A 23464-nucleotide genomic window follows, 5' to 3' on the forward strand; every position below is an offset into this window, starting at 1 on the left:
TTGCCACTTGCTTGGCAGGTTACACAGGAGCGACAAAACTCCTTTGTATCTTCTGACATGTGAGGCCAGTGAAAGTGACAGACAAGTCTGTCCCATGTTTTGTTCTGGCCTAGGTGTCCTGCTAAGGGAATATCGTGTGCCAAGGTAAGAAGGAAGCCCCTAAATTGGAGAGGTATGACCAACCTCCTGGTTGTACCAGGCTTGGGGTCTCTACCCTCTGAATAAAGGAGCCCATCATCCCAATAAACCTTATGGGTACCTTGAGCATTCCCAGCAGCCTCAGCAGCAGCCTGCTGTCTGAGGGGTTCAAGAGAGGGACAGGATAGCTGAGCCTGCCCCAAGTCTGCCCTAGAAGGTCCCCCTGTCCCCAGAAACTCAACCTGATCAGGTTCAAGCTCTATAGGGACAGTTCCTTCAGGGGTCTCAGAATCATCTTCCTGTGAAGGCTGATCCTCACTTGTAGGCATTTGGGAAGGCACAGCCTTTACCCCCCTGTTCCTTGTCTTGGAAGGTACTTGGTCCATTGTTCCAGGATCCAAGACCTGAGGTTCAGAGAGGCACTTTTTGGCCTGTGACCTGGTCACAGCAAGGACATGTGATGATATCCCTAACATCTCTGCATGAGTCCTGTACTCAACTTCTGACCATAGAGAGCTCTCCAGGTCATTGCCCAACAAACATTCTACTGGGAGATCAGCACTAACCACAACTCTTTTTAGGCCAGTTACCCCTCCCCAGGAAAAGTTAACAATTGCCACACTATGTGTAGTAGTGACATTGCTGGCATTGGTCACCAGGTCATTATCACCTGGTAGGTATTGTCCAGGGTCCACAAAACTAGGCGTCACCATAGTGACACTGGCACATGTGTCCCTGTATGCTTGAGCCACTTTTTCATTAATCAAAGGTGTCTGTCTGTACTTGCCCACATTATTGGGACTGACAGAAGGGGGAAAATCAATCTCCCCATCACAAATCAGAACAGCCTGTGTGGGGATTCTGACTAGGTCAGAATCTCCCTCAGTTCCCAAGGTGATACCCACTACCCCCTTAGTCTGTGGACCAACACTGACAACTGTACTAGTGGGTGCAGGTGCCTTAGGGGCTGCAGTGCTGGGGGCTCCACCCTTTTTACAATCATTTGTCCAGTGAGTGGTGTTTTTGCAAAAGCTACACCAGGGTTTTCTTTGACCTTCTTTCTTCTTCTTCTTGGAAGTTTGAGACCCACCCTCAGTATTAGTTTGGGGCCCTGTTGAAGACTTCTGGTCTTTAGCTTTCTGCTCCCCACCCTTCTGGTCTGTTTTCTTTTGGTCACCACCCTGGTTCTGGTTCTGGTTCTTTTGCTTAACCCTGGTTCTAACCCATTTGTCTGCCCTCTTTCCCAATTCTTGGGGAGAGGTTAGATCTGAGTCAACCAAATGTTGATGCAACTGCTGGTTCTGACAGTTATTTAAAATCTGTTCTCTCATAAGCAAATTGTACAATCCTTCATAGTCTGTAACCTTACTTCCCAGCAACCAGCCCTCCAGAGCCTTAGTGGCACATTCAACAAATTCAGACCAGTCCTGAGTCTGTGTCTTCTGGGTATCTCTGAACATCAACCTGTACTGTTCAGTGGTTAAGCCTAACCCATCAACCAGAGCACTCTTCAGGACCAGGTAGTTTCTAGAATCCCCATCACTAACTGTGAGGAGTCTGTCTCGGCCTCTACCTTCAAAGGAGAGCCACAAGATTGCTGCCCACTGATCCTGAGGGACCTGCTGTACTTTGCAAGCTCTCTCAAGTGCAGTCATCCATTTGTGGATATCATCCCCAACTTTGTAGGGGGGCACAATCTTACTCAGGTTTCTATTGTCATAGGACCTGTCTTTATCCTTAGGGATAGTGCTGCCACCAGTGGATCCTAATCCACTCTCTCTAGGCTGCCTTGCTCTAGCAAGTTTCTCTTTGGCCAGGGCAACTTCTAATTCTTGCTTCTGGATCCTAAGTTCAGCCTCTCTCATTTTGGCCTCATGTTCCCTTCTCTGAGGGCTAGTCAGCTCCCTTCTGGAGTTGCCATGAGAACCTCTAGAAACATGGGAAGTATTGGATTCACCTGAGTGATTCCTCCTTCTCCTATGCTCCTGGTTAAGTCCATTTGGGGGTCTGAAGGGGTTGGACCCACCTTCAGTCCCAAATAAGCTTAAGTTAGCCTGGTTAAGCCTGCTGACTAACACCTGGCTATTTCTCTCATCATCAGACCCACTTTCTTCCTCCTCCTCCTCTTCTTCCTCATCCTCTGGCTGAGTATCTCCAGTGACCTGGTCTTCCTCATCTATGTGGATAACAGGGGCAGGGGCATCAGTGTTTTCTTCTTCAGAAGGAGAACCTCCATCACCAGTCCCTGAGGGGGCTGGTTTAGAGTTCTTTAGAGCTTCAGACTGTTCTAAAAGCTCTCTGAGGTGTCCTGCTGTAGGAGTAGGACCTGTTTTGATTCCTCTCATAGAACACAGTTGCCTCAGTTCCTTAAAAGGAAAGATAGCAAATTTGGATGGTGCCCTTGGAGGGTCACTTTCAACAGAGATGGGTCCAGTGGATCCCTCTGCTCCAGACATTGCTCTAGTGTGGTGGATGTGTTGCAATCTACCTACACTTGTGTTTTCCTACAAAACCTATCTAGTAGTTGTAGTCAGGGTGTGCTACTCCCTATCCTCTACAACTACTAAGTTCAGTAGAACTTAAGTATACTAGTCTTGTTTTAGTGAACCTATCAGGTACCTGTATGATCTTTCAAAGGATACTCTCAAAGATTGTAATGGTAAAACAACAGCAAGCTCAAATCCCAATCCGCTGCTCACCAATGTGAGAAGTTGGCCTGGTATATGATGCTCACTAGTTCTAGTGATCACCTTGTACCATGCCAGGCAACCCCCTTGGTGCAGGTTGTAAAGTCAACCTTATAGACAAGTCTTAGGCTAAACTCTGTAAAGGCATGTGAAGCAAGCTGTTTTACCATACACAATCCCTTGAATACCAAATGAAAGGACACCACACAGATATATATTGAAAATATATATAGATTTATTTCTACAAATAACCCTGATACTCTTTATGAGCACAGAAGCAAATGCGTTAAAACAAAACACAGTTTAAATATACAAAGGTTGCACAATTATGGATGAGCCCTAGGGGCCACCTAAACCATATACTAAAATAGTGGTATAAGAACCACTATGGGGAAAGTGAAGAGGCCTAGGGCCTGGGGAATCGCTGGAGCTGTTCGGGACTAGCAGTGAAGAAGTCGGGAAAGGCCCGCGGGACTCGGGTGCAGTGCGGAAAGTGCACACATTACCAATGCAATGTCATTGGTGCGTAAAAGTTACAAAGTTAGTTATTAAGGAACCTTCCGAGTGACCTAGAAGGATGAAACTTTAGACACAGACACTAGAGGTGTATACCAGTGTGGGAACACCGGCATTGCTGAGTTACCTCACCCACAGGAAGCGGGTGCACAGGGTCGAAGTAGTGTTGTGTTTCGTCACGCAGGTCGATGGTGCTTGGAGCTGAAGATGCTGCAGGCGGCTCGATGTGAAGAGTTCCGGTGGATCCAAGGGTGGATCTGAAGAGGTGAAGACCTGAAAGCAGAGGGGACAATGTTCAAAGTCAGTAGCCAGTGACTACCGTGGAACCAGGAAGGAACCAGGCGATGTCGGGTGCAAACAGGGGATGTCATGAAGATTGTCTCTGCAGCCACATGGACACGAAGAGGTCAAGGATGTCCAGGAGTCGGTCACGAGTTGTCCCACGTAGGCTCTCGCTGATGGTGGTGTCGGCAACTTGATTGGAGCAAACAGGCCTTGGCTAAAGCAAGCCACGCAGGAAGTGATTCAAGCTTCTCACTCGGACCAGCAAGGTCAGAGCGGGTGCTCCTTTTTAGGGGAGCAAGGGCCAGTCTAGAGCAACCAGACCAGCGGTGTAGTTTGTCGTTTTCGTTGCCAAGATGGCCGCTAGCCACATGGCAAGTGGCCGGGATGGCGCGTCGAGTGGCACAGTGCAAAAGGGCCCCACGCAGATCGTGGAGATGCTAGGGGGCTGATCTTCGGTGCAAGGGCTGCTCGAGGTTGGGGCTTCTCAAACCCCAAAGCACAGCATAGAGGGTGCCTCGGGTGCTGCGCAGTCAGCTTCTCGGCGGTCTTTCAAGAGGTCCGGTCCCACGTCTCTCGGTGCCTCCACGGGTCCCTTCTTTGCAGGGACTGTGGATCGGGCTGTGAGAAGTCTAGGAGTCTGGGTCTTGTCAGGCTCTGGGCTCGGGCTCCAGTGGGAGGCGGCGGCAAAGCAGACATTGAGTTGCTGGATGGTGCCTGTGTTCACAGGGTGGCCACTCCTAGGCCACAAGGGAGATGCTCTTCAGTCTGCTGTGCAGCAGAATGTCGAAGTCCAGTCGTCTTCTTAGTTTCAAGTTGATTCAGGATGATCTGAAGTCTCAGGACACAGCTCCCACTCTTATTCGAATCTGGGGGGCCGGATCACCTACTAGGTCCCTCCTCTGGGTGGGACCAGGAAGGGGGGTGGTTACACCCCCTTTCCTTTGTCCAGTTGTGCGCCAGGACTGGGGCTGGAAGGCCCCAGCACCGGTTTGAACTGGCCTATGCACAGGGACACCTTGTGTGCCCCAGGCATGTCTGATTCTATTCAGCCCTGTCCTACCCAATACACAAAATCCTGTCTGGGGTGGTGCTAGCACCTCCCCAGGCAGGAAACCCTTTGTCCAAGCTGCCCTCGCTGGAAGGACTCCCAGCAGCAGGAGGTCAGACTTGTGTCTGTGGTGGCAGCATCCGTTTTGTGCTGCTAAGGCTCTGTTTAACTTTAACCGGGGTTCAGGTTAGGTACATGTCGTGTCCCTCTAGAAGGGTGGAATGCTACCCCCGTCGCCAGAACTGGCGAGGGGGTAGTATTCCAATTTGTATGACACCTTACTCGACATATTTTGATAAAGCCAAACCAAAGATAGCATTTAACCGCGAGGTTCATAATGCACTTAAGAGTATATGGTAGGGCAGTATCATGAAACAGCTAAAGGACATGGTTCCGAAAGCTGCAGACAGGCTCAGCTCATGCCAGAGCCCTATCTCACATATTCCCCAGCACTCTGCCTCCAGGATTGATGAGGCCTTCCATAGGAGTGGCTGATAGGGACATATGTGTCCATTTTAGGTTAGGTATAGGCATACTACACCTAAGTAAGGGGTGATTACACCGACTTACCCCAGCTGAGTGATCAGCCAGTTGTGTCAAATATGGAGGCCAGGCCAGGGGTGGCACAATACATGCTGCAGCCCCTGGTAGGCCTTGGAAGCACCTATGCCCTGGGTACCTGGGTACACTGTTTCAGGGGCCAATAAGGTGAACCAGTTCCAATGTCGTTATGCACTTAAAGTGCATGGGTAATAATTTAGAGAGAGAACAGCAGCTGTGGGTCTGATTAGCAGGCCCACAGCCACATTAAGTCATAAACCAGTGAAGCAAAAAGCAAAAATTTGGGGTGACCATAGGATAGCAGACCCTACTCTCCTACAGATACAATGGAAAAATTCTCTTGCTGCAGAAGACGTGAAATACTATTTTGACCAGAAAATGAAAAAACTAGAAAATCTAGAATATGAAGAAGAATATCCTCTGCCAATCGAAATTCTGCCTCTTGAACAATACACATGTGTGATCTATATGGACAGATTTGCACAACACTACGATGTAGAGAAAAAATCCTACAACGCAGCGTGCGCGATTGTTAAAGATCGCTGGCACTTGGGTAAATTCAGACCAATAATTACCAAAACTGAATCACTCAGAAACTGCTCAACTCAGCGAGCTGAAATAAGATCTTTAAAGAAGGTGCTTGAAAATGCCGATCGCGAATTCCCCACACTAATAGTGTGCAATTCGCATTACTGCGTCAAATCTTACAAGAATGACTTGTAGAACTGGGTTCAAAACGATTACAAAGATGACACAGGTGCCACAATAAAGCATAAAAAGCTTTGGGAACAGGTAGTTCTTTTGCAGAAAGAACTACAAAAGACTCACGTGATACATACACTGAGTCATCAACGTGATGGCGTTCACGTTGCAGGGAATTCATTGGCTTACAGAGCCACAGCGGAAGCAGCTCAACCGGCTTTCGTAGCCACAAAAAAGCGTTCAGAAAAATACATAGACTGGGAAACAATGCTGGCGGTAAAAACGTATTTGCAAGGCGACTATGCAGCATTACCTATGAACTATCCACTCAATTATACATACATAATTGATGCAAACTCCGTTCCTTTTGCTCGAGTCCCTGGAGTGGGGCATGGAGTAATTCCAAACACGAACAGGAGAGTCTTTTTAATAGCAGACGCACACATGGGATTGGGTCTAAGGCACCAAGAGATCTTGAAATCTCTTAAAGAATTACAATCAGAATACTGGTGGCCGGGAATGAGCCTGCAACATAACAAATTTGCAATGGGCTGTCAAAACTGCAACAGAGATCGCAGTCACGAACCGACCGCAGTATTGCCAGGACCCTTCTTTTAGAAAGCATAAGGCTATCTATAGGCAGAAATCCAATAGGAGAAATGCGTCCCATTTATATTTAAGACTAGATTCACTTAAAATGTAGACACCAGCGCTCGGGTGACGCCAGAACTGTTATAAAAGATTTGCGAGTCTTTATCGGCACATACGCAATTGGCATGCTACATTCTGACCAGGGTCCTGCGTTTAGCTCTAGGGCTTACAAGGAGGCCATGGCCAGCATGGGCATTGCATTGCGGTACTCTTGTCCATTCCATCCTGAGGGAAATGCGGTAGTGGAAAGAAAAAAACGGGACATAAAGCAATCTATAACGGCGAGGGTGTTTGGAAAGGGGCGACCGCTCGGTCCCCCCGAACGTATGGATGGGTGACCCGAACCTCCCGGGAAGCCATTTTGGGCGGGGTGGGCGTAGCCCGGCTGGTATGCCCAAAGCGGCGTAGCCGGGGCGCGCCTTCCCCCGCCCGAGAGGGGTTGTCCTAGACACCTCGACGGAAGACCACGCCCCGTAGGCGTATTGGGGACGGGTACACGCCCTCCCGCAGAAGGATAAAGGAGCGGGAACCCGGAAGATTGTCCTCTTGTTCCTCGGAATGGAAGGCTGCACCCACTCGTTGCTCGTGAGCCCTCGACGGAACAAGCAGCAATTTTGAACGTGGTAATCCTGTTTTTTCTCTTTCAGTTTCGACACAGATTTCAGGACCTCGTGGATCGACCAAAGGCGGAGGACTCGAAACCATGCCTAGCAAGCAAGCAGGAAAGGGTTCCGAGATGGAGAAGGTGTTACTCCTGTTGTCAAACCGGATGGCTTGTATTGACCGAAAGCTCGGTCAAGTCCAATCGCTCGGTAGAGGTTTGGCGGAGGTGAAGAAGCAATTGGCCGCATTGAACGACCCAGGTCAGCCGAAAAAGGTAATAGGCCCGGCCTTGCCGGGAGTTGCCCCCAAGGTTGGATGGAAGAGGGTCAAAGAGAGGGCGGTTTCGGGGGGGTCACGGTCCCAGAGGTACCTCCCATCACCCCCCTTATACCGGCTGAGAACCCAGAGTTAGGCCAGCCGATCCCAAGAGTGATCACCCCTTCCGAGGACGATGAGATGCCCCCAGAATTGGCCGCACAGTTGACGGCATGGCTGAAGACAAAGGTGGGGGGCACAGTGACCCTGGGAGATCCGGCCGAAGATGCCAGGGTACTAATAAAGCAGTTACGGCAATCGAGAGATGCCGCAAGGGCGAGTGTTCCTCTTGTTCCCCCACAGGTGGCTCCTGGAGTACCAGCAGCTGGTCAAGAGAAGACGGCGGCAACAACAGCCGATCCGGGTAAGCTCGCATTGCCGATGGTGGGGGAGGGCTCGATACCCTCAAGGCGGGAAAAGGTTGCACAGCACATTCCCATGGCCACGAAAGAGTTAATATGGGGAGACAAGTATGTCAACATGTTTTCATTGTTAACGGACCATCGTGAGATGGAGTATGCTAAAACGCAGAAAGATTTGTGGCACCCTAGTGTCTGGCGCGCCAAGATGGCCGAGTTCAGGGTGGACGAGACAGTGACGAACTGGGTTAAGGCCTTCTCTATATTTACCGCAGTTATGGGGGAACGTAAACCTGAGGTTATGACTGAGTTGGTTTGCTATCAGAATCGCATTATGGATTTTTATTCAATGTATGAGGGGGAAGAATGGAAAGGCTATGACATGAAGTTCCGTAAAGCAAAGGAATATGATGCTTCTTTGTCTTGGGATTGTTTGGACTCGGTGTCATGGCACAAGCAACTCCTGCCAGGGGCGATAGGTACGTCCTCGCCAGGCGGGAGCGGGTCCGGAGTGGTCCGCCAAAAGCCCGGGGTGCCCTTTCGAGCAGGGACAGGCGGGGGTTATCAGCCTAGAGTTGGCGGGAATGGCGGAAAAGGGGGGGTCTGTTGGGGCTTCAATCGAGGCAACTGTAACAGACCACAGGGGACATGCAAGTTTAAGCATGTGTGTGCCGGCTGTGGGAATTCCTCACACCCGGAAAGTGCATGTAGATCAAAAAATGGCAGGACGGGAGGAAAAGGTGGGTCTAAGCAGGAGTGAGGTGGACCTTTGTGACCGATTGCCTACACCCGTTGATCTCATGGTTATGATTCCGTGGTTAAACAAATACCCTGATCATGTATCCGCTGGGGTGTTGAGGAAGGGATTCTTACATGGCTTCCACATCCCGGCGGGGGACTTTTGGGGGTACTCCTTTTGTAGAAACCAGTTATCGGTACGACACAACCCAGGCGTGGCAGAAAAGAAAATAGCAAAACAGGTCAGTGTGGGGCGAGTGGCTGGCCCCTTTTCTTGCCCGCCGGTGGCCGAGTTCATCTGTTCCCCGTTAGGGGTTGTCCCGAAGAAAGATCCGGGGGAGTTTAGGCTCATACATAACCTTTCTGCTCCTAGGGGTTCCTCGGTGAATGATGCCATTGACCCAGAAGTTTGTTCAGTACGATACGCATCGTTCGACGATGCCGTGGCCATGTTGAACCACCTAGGCCCTGGGACGCTGATGGCGAAATGTGATATCGAATCAGCATTCCGGTTGCTGCCGGTGCACCCGCAGGATCAGCGCCTGCTAGGTTTTACATTCCAGGGAAGTTATTACATGGATAAATGCATGCCCATGGTTTGCTCCATTTCATGTGCATATTTTGAGATGTTTAGCTGTTTTTTGGAATGGGCATTTACAGAGGCTACAGGACATAGACATGTTATGCATTATCTGGATGACTTTCTGTTTTTGGGGACAGCCGGGGATACGAACTGCGCACAGGCGCTGTATGATTTCTGCATCCTCATGAATGAATTTGGTGTCCCATTGGCACCAGGTAAGACGGTTGGACCATCTACTTCACTGGAGTTTCTGGGAATTGAGCTCGATTCTGTAGAGGGGTGTTTCCGATTACCAGTTGAAAAAGTGATCAAGTTCCGGGCTTCCTTGATGCAATGCCTGGGTGGGGAGAAAGTGACCCTGCACCAGTTACAACAAACAGTGGGTGAGCTTAATTTTGCCTTGAGGGTGATTCCTATGGCCCGCCCGTTTTCGCGCTCTATCGCGCAAGCTATGGGAGGTCTCAAGGAGGGTCACCACCGTACGAGACTGTCTGGAGAGGTTCGCCAGGATATGCGTATTTGGTTGGCATTTCTGGCGGACTTCAACGGTCGAGTCGTCTGGAACTCCCCGCCAGAGTCTTCGGAGGAATTAGGTCTATGGACCGACTCGGCAGGGAGCGTGGGTTTTGGCGCCATCTTAGGTGATCGATGGTCGGCACAAACATGGCCAACATGGTGGCACTCCAACGGTCTCACAGGTAACATTGGGTTCTTGGAGTTATTCCCCATCTGGGTTGCTCTGATGACATGGGCTGACGACTTCAGGGACCGCTCAGTGGTGTTTTGGTCTGACAATATGACTGTTGTCGAGTGCATTAACCAACAGGCAGCACGCTGCAAAATGATCTTGAGATTGTTGAAAGAGATTGTGCTACTTTGCATGAGACTGAATGTACTGTTCAGGGCGAAACATGTGCCAGGTGTACTGAATCATGCGGCTGATGCACTCTCTCGTTCACATATACAGGCATTCAGGGGTTATCTGCCCACAGCAGACCCAGAGGCAGCACCATTCCCAGAAGCAATGTGGCTAATCGGTGCCTCGGATTACAAGACCTCGTGGCAGCGAGTCTAGCCTCCAGGACAAGGAAAGCATACGAAGGAGCGTTTCGTTCCTATTGCACATATTTAGGTCCCACAGGGAGTCAGAATTGGGGTCAGGAGGAATCCTTCCTGGGGTACCTGGTAGCACTACACAGGGAGGGCCGATCAGTGGCAACGGCCGGTAGGCATAGGGCGGCCATTTCCTTCATGGCCCAGGTACACGGCATAAAAGACCCTACAGGTTCTTTTTTGGTGAAGAAAGCCCTTCGCGTCTGGCAGCGCCTTGAGGGTTGCAAGAAAGATACGAGGCACCCGATTGGCTTAGACAGACTGTCTCTGCTTTTAGCAAAGCTGGATGAGACGTGTTCCTCCCATTACGAAGCAGTTCTGTTCCAGGCAGCGTTCACATTGGCATTCCATGGGGCCATGAGGGTGAGCGAACTTGTCGCAAAGAACAAGAGAGATATGGAGGGAGGTTTGTGCAGGGATCACATCCAGATAAGGGGTGATTCGATGGTAATCATGATAGCCAGGTCCAAGACCGACCAGGGGGCTATGGGAGATAGTGTTGTTGTGCAGCGCAGCCGTGGGTCCCCCATCTGCCCGTTGAAGTGTGTGGAAGACTATTGGCGCTAAGAGCGGCCGCTTGGGGGGGGAGCTTGCTCCGACACAAGGATGGCACCCCACTGACGAGATTTCAGTTTCAGAGGGTGCTAGCACTGGCAATCGCTGACGCGGGCATGGACCCGTGCGATTTTGGGACCCACTCCTTTAGGATAGGGGCTGCTACTGAGGCTACAGCCAGGGGTCAGAGTGGTGAGGAAGTGAAACAATTGGGCCGTTGGTCCTCGAATTGCTTCAAGAGGTATGTGCGCTTGCACATGTTGTAAGTGATCAATTGACATGCACTCACGTTTTCTGTCTTTTGTTTACTTTGCAGTTTCGCGAGCCTGCCACGCAGGGCGGAATTGGAGGTCGACCCAGCATCAAGAGACCAGCGGTCAGAGGTCACCGTCTGGAGAGAGAATGGTATGGGTCGTGGGCCACTCATACGTGAGGCGCGCCGGTGACGTATTCAAGGAAGGTGACGCGATTCACGCACCTGGGGAATACGGGTTCAGAGTGGCCTTCCATGGGAAGGGTGGGCTCGTTTTTGACAACTTCGAGTCATTTTTCGAGGGACTTCTAGGGCGGCATAGGTCACCGCCATCTGTAGTCATAGTACACCTGGGAGGCAACGACTTGGTGGCACTGGGTAGACGAGTGTTACTTGAACGTATCTTGTCTGCTGTTAGCTGGTTGGCTAAAAGAGTCCCGGGGTGCACGATTGCCTGGTCCCACATGATTCCTAGAAGGAGGTGGCAGGGGGGCCTTTCTTTGTCAGCTCTGAACCATTCAGTTAAACGGGTCAATAATAAGATTGGTAGATTGTTCCGTTCTGCACAGTTGCATGTCATTCCTCATGGGTGTATCCGGGGTGACCATATGTATCTGAACGATGGGGTTCACCTGTCCGGGGAGGGGAATGATTTACTCATAGGAGACTTTGTTGCATGGCTAAGAGGTTTGAGGAAGCATGACCTATAGGAGGAGTAGGGGGGGACCGGATCGTCGGTCAACTATCCGGTCTGTGGCGGTAAGGTCATGATCGGTGAGCAGTAATTTCAAGGTCCCTAGAGTGGGGCGCCACCCACAATGGATGGGAGCGCCCGGGGGAAGACGGCCATTGGCCCCTTCCACGGGGAGGCGGCACCCACTAAGGATGGGGCGCCTATGGGGAGATGGCCATGGGCCCCTCCCAGGGGGGGAGGCGGTTAGATGCCCCTTCTTACTAATTTCCCGGGGGCCGGATATCCGCGACGGCGGATAGAGAGTGTGGGGTTGGGGGGAGAGTCCACGCTGTCCTTCCTACAGAGACCTCATACGGGAACTCGGACGACCCTTAATATGGCGTCGAGTAGAAAGGGGGCCCCCACCACGACAAGGGAAGTTACAGTTGGCAATGAGGGTAGAGCCCTCTGCGCATGCGCCGCTCACACAGTGAGGGCGGGAGTTTGGTAGTAGGGATCTGACACCGGTTAAGACCTTGCCGTTGGCCCTTAATGCTAGGATGTACAATTTGAGTTAGAGTGTATGCATTTTCAGGATGTTAGCCAAAAGTACATGACTGCATCGAAATGTAATAAATGACAAATTGTACATAATGCATAATGATGAAACTTTTATTTAATGTTTTAAATTTTGTTTCATATTTTAATAAATACGGCCGGGAGGGTGACTCCCTCCCGCCTTCCAAAAGTTCAACTATTGTCCGACTTCCCATCCTTGGGGATATGTGTTGGGAGGGGGTGGCGGGCATCCCGGCCATATGGAAAGGGGCGACCGCTCGGTCCCCCCGAATGTATGGATGGGTGACCCGAACCTCCCGGGAAGCCATTTTGGGCGGGGTGGGCGTAGCCCGGCTGGTATGCCCAAAGCGGCGTAGCCGGGGCGCGCCTTCCCCCGCCCGAGAGGGGTTGTCCTAGACACCTCGACAGAAGACCACGCCCCGTAGGCGTATTGGGGACGGGTACACGCCCTCCCACAGAAGGATAAAGGAGAGGGAACCCAGAAGATCGTCCTCTTGTTCCTCGGATCGGAAGGCTGCACCCACTCGTTGCTCGTGAGCCCTCGATGGAACAAGCAGCAATTTTGACCCACCCACCAGCCCCTTATAGCAAATGTCTAGAGGAAATAAAGTTTTGCTGAGTGATGAAAGTATAGGCCTTCTTTTTTAAAGATTTGGTTTGCATTGGAGAAATGTCTTCTTGCAGGAAAGATCAGTGGATAACACAGTAAGATGATGTGGAATTTTTTCTTTTTAGTAGGTAAACAACTGTCGTATTTATTTGTCGGGCGGTAAGGTCATGATCGGTGAGCAGTAATTTCAAGGTCCCTAGAGTGGGGCGCCACCCACAATGGATGGGAGCGCCCAGCGAAGACGGCCATTGGCCCCTTCCACGGGGAGGCGGCACCCACTAAGGATGGGGCGCCTATGGGGAGATGGCCATGGGCCCCTCCCAGGGGGGGAGGCGGTTAGAGGCCCCTCCTTACTAATTTCCCGGGGGCCGTATATCCGCGACGGCGGATAGAGAGTGTGGGGTTGGGGGGAGAGTCCACGCTGTCCTTCCTACAGAGACCTCATACGGGAACTCGGACGACCCTTAAGATGGCGTCGAGTAGAAAGGGGGCCCCCACCACGACAAGGGAAGTTACAGTTGTCAATGAGGGTAGAGCCCTCTGCGCATGCGCCGCTCACACAGTGAGGGCGGGAGTTTGGTAGTAGGGATCTGACACCGGTTAAGACCTTGCCGTTGGCCCTTAATGCTAGGATGTACAATTTGAGTTAGAGTGTATGCATTTTCAGGATGTTAGCCAAAAGTACATGACTGCATCGAAATGTAATAAATGACAAATTGTACATAATGCATAATGATGAAACTTTTATTTAATGTTTTAAATTTTGTTTCATATTTTAATAAATACGGCCGGGAGGGTGACTCCCTCCCGCCTTCCAAAAGTTCAACTATTGTCCGACTTCCCATCCTTGGGGATATGTGTTGGGAGGGGGTGGCGGGCATCCCGGCCATAAGGTCCGGTGATGGGTGGGTCCAACATTTAACAAGTAGCCAACGTAGTCTTAATAATCTGCCAAGAAATTCTCTTAAAGGTCTTAGTCCGTACGAACTATTGTTCGTTACTAGAATGCATATCCAGGACCTTGATAGTCAAACTTCAGTGGTAAAAGAAAAATGCTTTGATATCAAAGACCGTTTGGCTGTTTTACAGGACTTAAACGAAACAAGACGAAACCTGAGCAACGTAAAGTTAAAGCAAAGCCAACAGCCACTGAAGAAAAACCACCTGTCCCAGCAAGACCTGTCTGGATTCCAAAGATTGGGGATCTGGTCAGAGACAAGATCGCGGTAAAGAAGGAATTTGGGCCTTCTTACAGAAAAGCAGTACCTGTCTTAGCTGTCAGCGGAACAAGATCAGTTGTACTACCGCCCCTTGCTGGTAAAAAGGAGAACCGAGTTGTATCAATCGACCTGGTAAAACCACAATCATGTGGCCAATAATAAGTAGTAGGCCCAGTGGACTCCCAAGAAATAGCAGAGTACCAAAACTTGCTACAATACAAGAGGTTCAGACTGAGAGACTAATCACATTCGATAAACCTGCAGTAAATAAAAATGGACTATCCAATAATGCCATGGAACTTATGCCTCTTGAAACCCAAATTGCAACAGTTCATCAAGAAACACCAGCCTACAACGATGTAGCCTCAGACTATGCTAATGAAACAAAGAAAAATCCAAAAGCAAATAAAAAACCGGAAGCAATTCCAACAATTGACAGAACAGCATCTGGCTACTTCATCAATTTTCGAGGACTTTTCTGAAGATCCAAGCAAACCTGAAGAAACGCCAGCAACAAAAACTTTAAAAGACAAAGTAACTGAACTCATTCATCAACTCAAAGAAACGTATGTGATTTCTCCATGGATTGAATTTTGGATTGTGTTAGGTGTACTGTTCCTCCTGCTTTGGCTCATCATGGTTCTTTGTTTGGGAAAATTCATTGAAGGGAAATACAGTACAATGGACACAGCAAGTCAGAACATCAATTTGGTCCTAAAGCCTCACAAGTCATCTCACATCGAGAAAAGAGAACTATCATCAGTGAACGTCACAGCCAATCCAATACCCGGTGGGGTAGCATGGGACAGAACTGAATATGACATTTTTGGCCCAATTGAGCTCTTGAAATATCCACACCAGTTTAAGGTTTCATTAAGTGACTTTGTAAAACCACATACTTTTTCTGATGATTGGGACTTTGAAAATATAAATAATATGATGTCAGATTTAGTAATGTCAGCAAAATTCACAGAACATGATTATTTACAGGGTTCATCTAATTATGAAGAAATGTACTGCTATAATCACTTTGGCCATCACTATTTGCATAAATCTGCACAGCCTAGAAATGTTTTTAGTTATAATCAATGGGAACATTGTGCAACTCCACCTAAAAGCAGCTCGAAAACATTCTATGAGAAATTCCCATACTTCTCAGGGTTTAACACAAGTGATGCAGAAACGTTTTATTTTAAAATGTTAAATAAGACAGGAATGAAAACAATGCTGACAAATACTAAATTGATCTATTCTGAAACAATTTATGAAAAAATGATTACATTTGGTTTTGAATTTTGGAAAAACAACATTGAAACAAAAACCATCTGGGGTTCAAAAGAATGGCAGGTCCTAGGTTTAGAAGCATTGTTTAGAGCCTGCATGATCCCAGAACAAATAATATTCTTGAAGGACACCATTCAACAGACTACCTGTCTTGGCCTAGCCAAAATTAAAGACTTAAACAAACCGTCTATTCCAAAGCCCATACCTGATATTAATAGCACTACTGATATGGAGATAGACGTATCCCATATTTTATACCAAAACAGAACACATCCTGATTGGAAAAAATGGTTGATCTGGCCCATAGACACAAATAACTGTCAAGATAGATTCCTGAAGAAAATACAGGGGTTCAAAATGACCAGGCCAGACCCAAGATACACCCAGAGACAACATGCAGGGATAGTTACAACATACAGTGTAGGGAAACTCTGCCTCGAATGGCTACAGAAATCCACACTGGCTGAAATTAAGCAACACTTGACTTTGCTTAAAGACGGTGCTGACTTGCGTGATTTCATATTGGGACCACGCAAACAGCGTCAAAAATGTTTCATAGCGGCCGGTATATACGCTGCGTACAACGAAGCTTGGAAAGTAATGCAAATTGAAACAGCAGAAAAAATACGAGAAATTGATCGTATTCATTTGGAAAAATCACTTTCTGTTGTGGACAATGGGTTAACGACTCTGCCCTCCCGAATATATTCACTGGACAGTATCGTATCATCTGCTATTGATATAATAGAGCAGGACTTACTAATGTTACAACATGGTCAGTCCCAATTACGTTCTATTGTACATCTTGGCTGGACGTTGCAAAATCTGCGTTCAGGCTACGTACCATGGCGTTTAATCAACGTAACGTCATTATTCTCTATCTTTAACCTTACTGATAAACAAATCAGTTTGGCACAAAAAGGAGCAGACTATATAATTCTGAGCATTGAAAAACTTGAGAGATTACCGTTGACAGTGTCAGAAAGACATGTCATTGAATGGATAATACACGGAATCATCACAATTCCGAAAAAAACTTTCCAGTTTAAATATTGCCAAGAATATATACCAGCAGGCCAGTATGAAAGGTTGGGTAAAGGGTACATCAAGTCAACATGGAAATTACCTTATACACACAAATGTTACAGTGAAAAGAAAAAGCATGTATTTCTTAGTGGTAAAAATTGTAAAAGGTCACTAAGCGGTACACTCCTGTGTCAAGGCATTAACCTGCATGGAGCCTGCGAAGGGTCTTCAAATAACTTTTCATGTCACCTGCACGGCACTCCTGCAACACAGATAGAGCCATTCTTTAGACAACTCTCTAACGGGAGCTATATTCTAATAAATGACCACAGCTGTTGTGTCATGGTGCCAGGGAAAGCCTATCTCGTAAGCGTGAGTTCCATGGTCACTTGCTGTATGCAAGTATTGTATCCAAACAGCAATCCAGATACGGAGGCGGCAATATGGCCTTGTTTGAATATCTCTTCTATTCAAATTGATACTTTAAGCAGAATGAAGTCTATTCTTTTACAGACAACTGTGCCTTTGACCTCGTCCAAAGAAACGTATGATCTGCAAGTCGCAAGGACAACGGCAGAAATACATACCCTTTTATCAATAAATTGCCCAGCGCATTTCGTAGAAATGCTAAGCCAAATCCTAAACATGTCAGATAACAGTGGCATCGCACATGTATTTAAGACAATTTTTTCGGGACTGTTAACACCCTTTCAAACAGTTCTGGGCATCTTCCCCAATTTTGTCCATTCTGTCTTTGGCGGCCTACCTCTACTTTTGGGACTCGTAGCAGGAATTTTATTTTTGATTCTTCTCTTCCGATATGGCAAGCCAAGTCACAGACAGTACTCCAGCAACGATGGAAGAAACGATCCTAGCTATACGCTATCGGGACCGCATAACTAAAGTCCTTGTATTAGCCCGGCTAAGAGATCTGAATATGACCTGGTTTCTTTCATTTAGACCTATCTGGCAAAATTGCATCTTACCTGTGCTTCGATGTATGCTATGCGGAGAAGAATACGTGTTGGATGTCTGTCTTACACTACCATCAGCAGCACCAATGGATACAGATACCTTGCTAGGTCCTGCAACGGCTCATGCATCGTGTTGTCCCCAGCGGCTACCTATTCTGATGACAGCATTCGTTGAGACTTCACCACTACGAGTATGTGGAAGTGGAGTACGAGATGAGAGCAGCATCACACAGGTACAACCTTCAGTGAGCATTGCTGATCCTGACATCGATGATAGCAATCATTCTCACGACTGCACTGTTGGAGCATTTTCAAACTTGGTCGAACTTTCACCTGATGCTGTAGACCAATTTTTTGCGAGTCTGTCTGAAATGATGTTCTCCCCTGAACAGAAAGAATAACTTTTTAAGCAACAAGCACACAGCGTTCCCTGAACTCTGAATTCGACCTTCAGCTTTGAAAAACAAAAGCTACTGAAAACAATTGGAACTATTTTTCCCCTTTAGAGCGAAATTATTTTTTTCTGAATTCCAAAATATTTACCTTTTTCTGGCACAGCATACTCTGCTTAAAGTAGAACTATTCTTAGAGAACAGAGCTTCTATTTTAGGAACTCTAGAGACAATATTTTACCTCAGCCTCTAGCACATGTACAGCAAATTTGTATTAATATGTGAAGGAATGGTCTCGACCTTCTCTTCTGTATTAAAGAGCCATTTCATGTGTAAATTTTCGCAATTCATTCAGCTGATATATATATGCATTTTTAACTGAATGATACCACTGCTTGAAGAGCGTACAGTACCAATACTCATTTTCGTGTATTTGCCATATACCATTTCAAATAGGAATTATGTATTTTGGGGTGGGTTGGAAAATACATGCACCATTATATGTTTACTATTGCTTAGTTTTAAGTAATGAGTGACATTAGATCATGGAGTAGGTGTTGTAATTCTATCTAGGCCCCTAATTCGTAATTCCTGATTTATGCCCTTATGTGGTTATAATAAATAATATCCTTATAAAGGCATAAGAATCAAATCCATATTTAGTGGTAGCCCATGCAGTCGAAATTAAGCAAGGCTACTTCCCCAGGCTCCTAGAGAGTACAATGAGTTCTTTAAACAAACCAAGCCTCCAGCAGCCCGGGAAATCCCCCTGCTCTTGTTTTGATTTGCACAAGAACTCCTAGAGTCAGAAAGAACTGTTAGTTCTTGGTGACGTCTTATGTCCAACCTTACGTCAAACCCGGCACTTTTCAGGTATAAATATACCAACGTTGCCTTGAGCAAACACAGGGTGGTTGCCCGAGAGCCCAGCTGATGCGAGAGCCGACGGACGCCACCCCTCCCTTTTTGACGCACTGAGAAAGACGCTGTCTTTTTCTCCAGCCGAGAAAATCTAACTCCGGTGTTTTCAGCCGCCCTTGCGGGTTGCTGGGATATCGAGTTCTGAGAGAGAGATACCAGACCTCCTGCTTTCTATTACCCAGGTACGGAGCTGACTAAATCCTTAAAGAGAATTCTTGATTCAGATTCTTGGCAAAACCAACTTAACTTAAACTGCTACTTATTTACTCCTTCCAAAGTATTAGGCTTAGGTCAGGTACACCGGGGTAGGCGTATTTAGAAGCACCAGTTGAGTACGTTAGTCAATGTATATATGTATGTATATATTTTATCCATTTTAAAGTATCATATGGCTAAGAAACCATATCAATGCTTTTACAGTATTATTTCATAATACTCCTTTTACTGTACACACTTTACTTTATGTAAGTATTGCAATTGTGGCAATTCATTTCTCTTGCATGAGAAAGAAGACTGCTCAATAAATAACACCTTTTATTGAAAACGCCCGTCTCTATATTTCTCTGCACTCTGGTGAAACTAAGTATGCACGATTGACTGAGTAAAATAGCTGTCTATTGTTTTCACACGACTCTAGAGATACACTCTTATTCTGAGGGAGCAAAGTTGTCATGTTTATGGTTGTCAGAAGCTAATCCCTTCTTGTCTATCCAGGGAATTTAAACTCCTCCTTGTTTATTCGAGAAAGTTTCTAGTGACCTCTGAGCTAGCTGGCAAAACTAATTAAGTCTAATATAGTCAGTAGAGACCTAGTCGACCTCAGTCCTACGTCTACACTGCTGTTTATAATATTCCAATGCGCAGAGCCTATTGGGAATATAGGAACTACACTGCAGGTTGCCTGAGTATTTGTATGGGTGCCTGAGTGTGTGTGTGGATGGATGGGAGGGGTGTGACTTTGTGCATAGATGTGTGAGTGCTTCATTCACTGGGTGTATGGGTTCAAGAGTGCATGTGGAAACAGCTGTTTGGGTGGGTGAGTGCGTATATGGGTGTGTTGGTGAGTGAATGGATATCTCAGTGCTACATGTCCAAGTAACCATGTATGTAAAACGCAGTGCATGAGAGAGTTGGATTATATAAATGTCTGTACATGAGAGTCAGTGATTGTGAGAGTGGCTGTATGGATCAGTGTGCACTTGTATCAGTGATTGTATAAGAGAGTAAGTATATGTAAGTATCTGTATGAATAAGTGAGGTTGTGTGTGTATAACTGTATAGGTGAGTAAATAGAAGTGTGATTGATTATTTGCATGACTGACTAGATGTGTGATTAACTCTGGATGAGTGGCGGTTTTTGAGTGGTTTTGTATAGGTGTATGAGTGCATATAATAGTGTTGTATTGATGAGTCACTACATGTATGAGTGACTATATGGATGAATGAGTAGATGTGTGTTTAGACCTAGGAATCAGTGAGTACGTACGTAGTAACTAGTATTGACACTGCATGTATGAGTGACTATATGGATGAATGAGTAAAAACGATGTGAGAGTGTAAGAAAGAGAATCCAGTGGCAAAGTGAGCAAGGGACTCACGTCTGAGCATACCCTGCCACCTTATGACGAACAAAGCGGTACAAAAGGGGATTCAAGCAAGCCTGGCTGAAGACGGCTGTAATGCCAGAAATCGGTCCTCAGAAGCTTGTTTCCGGTCCAGGGAAGGCATGGCTTGGCAGTTCGGGCTTGACTGTTCCCATGAGGCACAGGGTCAGACTGATTTGCATATAGCCATGTCTGAACTGGGGTGGCAGAGTGGGCTAAAGAACGGTGATGGATCAAGCCCAGATCTTTTGACTGGGTGTGAGTGTTTGATTGGTTCAGATGCTCCGTCCATCACCACCCCCTTTTGTACCGTAAAAGTCAGAGGAACACATTTTTTAAACTGTATATGACAGAAAAGGCACTACAAAGGTCCACTCTATATCAAAAACTAAAGGTGTACTTAAAGTCTCCTGACTATGTTTAGTGACTCCAGGGTGAAGTACAATCATTGGCAGAATTTGTTTAGATCAGTCTGTTGAAGTTAAAAGGGCAGGCCTGGTCGGAATTGGCATGGTACACACCTTAATCAGAATGGGATTCAATAGCTGTGAAGGTAAATAGAGTGATGAATCCATATCTGTATACAGGCAGCTTAGCAATATAGGTTGCAATTGATTGGAATGTTGAAACATGCTGCCACTCTACAGGTGAGGCCATACATGATTTTTCCACAGATCACTGATGGTGTGATGGGAACATGTTCAACTAAAGCCAATGAGATACCCTTCTGAATCACTCATAGCACCCAACAGTTACATGCAGTAAGTATTCATATTTCATCCCAGGAAAAGCATAAAGTACTGTCTATGTGTCTCTCAATTGTGCCCTCTCCATGGTACTTTGAGAAATGTTTTAGAAAACTTGTATATCACACTTTTGTTTTTTTCTGTGGCAGTGCTACTCAAATTCTAAAACAAATTAATGGACAACAAATAGATCCACTAGATCAAAGGGAGAAATTGCTTTGAAAATGTGAAACAGTTTCAGAATTCATTTTAAGGAATATAGTGATGTGGCTCACTTAGCAATTCGTCAGAAGCATGCCACAGTGTATCACAACAAGAGATGAATAGAATTAACCAAAACAATAACAGAAATCTATACTTCAGTCAGTAAAGATACCCATGGTGTGCTCCCACCAAAGCACTTGCTCAAAATAAAGGCACAAATTAAGAAAACCCCAGGCATTAAGTGAAACAATAGGAACATACATTTAAAGAAATATGAAACTTGGACTGGACTGGCACATCAGAGAACCAGGTCCTTCTAGCAGGGAAACTCTTAGGAGACAGGGTCTTAAGAATTTGGAGCTACAAACTAAGATTCTTTATCTTAAAGATTACTATCCTTGATATTCCAGGAAGAATGGAATATCACAAACCCAGAGAAATATTCAGAGGAAAGAGCAAATTAACTCAATTTCCATCTTGAAGACTGGACCGACCTTAACACAGCTACCCTTGTTGACAACCTTGGAAATCTCAGATTAACATACTGCATCAAAGAGCTCACACACTCTGGACACATCCTAGAATCCCAACCTCACATCTTCCAACAACATTATGATCAACATTTTAAGACCATATATACAAAGAAAAGCACTAAGAATGGTATTGGAACAATACGTACAATATCCAAATGGTGAGCACTTGTTTTATAGAGCACAGTTCATGTTATTTGCAGAGAATATACAGTCAAATAATCTTCAAATACAAATGATTCACAAATATTATTCTATCAGAAATCAACAGGCAACACGTGTTTCATCACTGTTTGACTTTTCTAAGGCATGAGAATATATAATCACTCTATTGGGAGCAGCACAATCCAGAAGTAACACGTTCTCACAGAGGGTAGCACTTCCATGGAATAAAGTGATAAACCAGACCTGATCAGAAGCTGTGCAAGATGGTTACCGATAATGAGAAGGAAACTGTTGGAAATGGGATTTCTAGTAGGCTAAGGCCTGAGCCACAGCCAGGTTGAAACCATCACTCTAGTCAGGGCAAAGGAGTTACACGCAGAAGATAACCCCTGCCCACCCCCCTTGGTAGCTTGGCACAAGCAGTCAGGCTTAACCCAGAGGCAGTGTGTAAAGTGTTTGTGCAACACACACACAGCAGCAACACACTAGGCACACCACAAAATAAACTCCACACAAGGTTATATCAAAAATAGTCTTTGTATTATCATAAAAACATTAGAATCATAATCACACAATCTACACTGTGCCAACTGGCACTAGGCAATATTCACAGGGGATTATATACAGGACCAGGCCAATCGGGCTATGGTCAGAACCATCAGAATGCAGGTTGTAAATATCAAACACAACCAGTAACTACTGGTACCATAATGACATAAGCATTATCATATTAGCTTTAGACACCATCGAAAAGTATCATAGCATGACATCAGGCATAAACACATTAGGCCCAAACCTGATTAGCATAACAGATTACGCAATAGGCCTCACCAGCATAAACACATTATGCAATAACCTCATAAGCATAAACACATTACGCTTTAGGTATCACCAGCATAAACACATTATGCAATTACCTCATAAGCATAAACACATTAGCTTAAATACCATGGGCATAAATCATATTTTGTCCCCATCATAGTAGACATAAACACATTATGTAGTTCCGTAGAGCCTGGCACACTACCAATATCACCAAACTATCCCTAGGCCAACTGGCCTTTCTCTGGGGCTCAAATGCCCTATGTCCAAATTGCCAGAGCTCATTCAGGACCATCCACTGGTCCTCTGGCTGCTGAAAAGCAAGGTGCCCCAAAGTCCTGGGTTTGCAAATGCACTGGGGGCATATCGTGAAACTCACCCCTTCCTGGCAACAGAAATGGCCCCCAACAGATGCAGCTGCCCGCTACAGCGGTGCAGCTGAAGAAACAAACAAGCATTGGAACTCACTCTGCCTCGTGAGCCCCACTGGAACTCTAAAATAAGATGGCCCAAAGATAAATGGCACTGGCACCAACTGTGCCTCTGGGGTCCCCGCTGGGACTTCCAAACCAAATTGCACCGACGTGGCAGCTGCCCACTATCCGGT

Source organism: Lissotriton helveticus, chromosome 7, assembly GCF_964261635.1.
Source record: "Lissotriton helveticus chromosome 7, aLisHel1.1, whole genome shotgun sequence".
Lineage (NCBI taxonomy): Eukaryota > Metazoa > Chordata > Amphibia > Caudata > Salamandridae > Lissotriton > Lissotriton helveticus.